Source organism: Macadamia integrifolia, chromosome 9 (assembly GCF_013358625.1).
Source record: "Macadamia integrifolia cultivar HAES 741 chromosome 9, SCU_Mint_v3, whole genome shotgun sequence".
NCBI classification, from domain to species: Eukaryota; Viridiplantae; Streptophyta; class Magnoliopsida; order Proteales; family Proteaceae; genus Macadamia; species Macadamia integrifolia.
Window position 1 is genome coordinate 38,696,641 of NC_056565.1, and position 2,439 is coordinate 38,699,079.

Here is a 2,439-nt window from a genome sequence, read left to right on the forward strand (position 1 = left end):
TTAGACATAGATATGAAAGTAAATGCAGGGATTAGAGATGCTTACAACCCTCTTCCGAGATACCCGACGATATTGGGAGATGTTCGGAGTTTTCTTAGAAATACTTCTAAGATGCCTCATGTAGAGCTCTGCTCTTTAAATCCAGTTTATTGATTGGTTGGTTTGGTTTGGTCTTATAGGGTTTGAACCAGAACAGGTTGATACTGATGCCTTGTGGTACATGATGGTAAGGGTGACATCGAATGCAAGGTGATCGAATGAGATTGAGCCGGTACCCGAGATGATCCGCACGCCTAAGCCATGCCCTTACACATATCACAAAGCCATATATGAGTAGGAAAGGTACGTTATCGTATTTGAATGATAGGAATTTGATCTACAACACGAGGCAAAAGTGAACTACATGTTATGACTCCATTTTCCTCCAAAACATAGCATGGTTCGCTTGTTTGGCCAACTGGTGGGTGTCACTGGTAGGTGCGATACCCACCAATGTGACCCACCTATTGGGGTGTTATAGACCTCAGAATGCCCAGCTTGGATAAGCACGTGTGTTTCAATCTCCTCATCGTAATGAGGTCTTGTATGCCCAATGATGTCAGCTACATCACCTAGAAACACAGATTAATGTGTTTTGGTCTGTGAATAGGCAAAACCAAACAGACCTTATAAGATATTTATGAACCAAAGTATAAATAGCACTTAAACCCCCCTTTTCTATCTCCCATTTATGATTTTAGGAAAGTTGGTGAAGGGAGTAAAGAAGAGGGAGAATAAAGGAAGGAGAGACCGAAGGGGAAAGAGGCTCACCCCTTGGATTCTCGAGCCGCACCTCACCTTTTCATCGCCGGAATAGTATCCGGTGACTTAAGATCTTCATTTTGAGGTAAGTAACAACATGAACCTTGAGATTTGATGAAACCCTCTTTGTATATATTTGAATCTAGAGGATAATGAACCCATTGTGTGATTTTCTTGAAGTATTTGAGGAGAAAAACAAAGGTTTGGTGATTATTGAAGTGGCATTTGAGTTTGGGAAGAGGATTCCAAGATTTGGGGTTTTTCCAAGTAAATATATGATTTCTTCCCCCAAATCTTGTTGTTGTCTTAGATCCATGATAAAATTAACTAGATGAAACTTAGAATGTGTTGGAAATGATGTGGGAATCATCTTATTGGGGTTCCAAGAGTTGAAATGGAAGAAAGAAGGAAAATAACAAAATCGGAAAGAATCGATGGGTAAGACCGACTGGTGCCTGACCTATTGGTGTGACCCACTAGTCACACCTACCCTCTCAGGTTCTACATTTGGGTAAGACCAATGGGTGCCTGACCCGTCAGTGTGGCCTACCAGTCATTCCTGCACCTCTGGTTCTATCGGTGGGTATGACCGGTGGGTTCCTGACCCGCATGTATAACCCGCCAGTCTAGGCAGACTGCACATGTGGGTTTTCCTACCTGTAGCTCAAATGAGCTCCGATTGAACTTAAACTCACTGACAACCTTCTTCACGCTATTATACGCGTCATGTCTATATCCTACATCGGTTATAGTTCTGATTTAGATGCATTTCTAAACAGTTTATTTGTAATAAGATTCGAGAAACTCATCTTCTCACTCTGGATCTTACCTGTACCGCAAGTGCTGATTCTTCCATAAGAATAGGTAAGTGGGAAGAGGACTTTGATTCTTAATTTTTGGAGTTTTTTGGCATCCTTTGCATTCATAGACTATATTGACATCCCAATTGTCATTCCCATGCATATGATTGATGAATGAATGATGCATTTAGAACTGAACATATTGTATCTTAAATTCTGTATGCATGATTACTTGCTTGAAATCTTGAGCATGGATTTATCATATGACGGATGATGAAGACTATGTTTTTTGATCATGTGTGGGATTTCTGGATTAGATGCCATAGTCAGCTTGAAAAAAATGTAATTGTACAATATGGAATCGGACATGAAAGTACTATGTAGTTATCCTATCTCATGTAGGAGCATATGGTTAGGATTTCATATTCCCTTGTGCTATGACCCTTCCCAATAGGGGTTCATGTGTTGGGTTATCACTGGGGGGAAGCATCAGTCGCGAACCGTCGTGGTGGTTAGAAATACGCCTGACTGATCATTAGGACAGTTGGAAACCTTGGTGACATATTCAGAGGGCTAATTGTACTATTTTTAATTTTTGTTGTGATTCGGCCACGATTTACTTTTATGCTATGGTTCAGCCACGATTTACATTTCTGCTATAGTTCGGCCACGATTTACTTTTCTGAGTGTTCAGGGAGGGCCTTCTCTGATAACCCTATAGGCATATCGTGGGATGAAGAATGCGTCTCGACCCCAAGGCTTATCCACATTGTGGTTGTGAGTAGCACGTTACCTATGACCTAGAATGATTTGTTTATGTGGATTAGGATTAAAATGA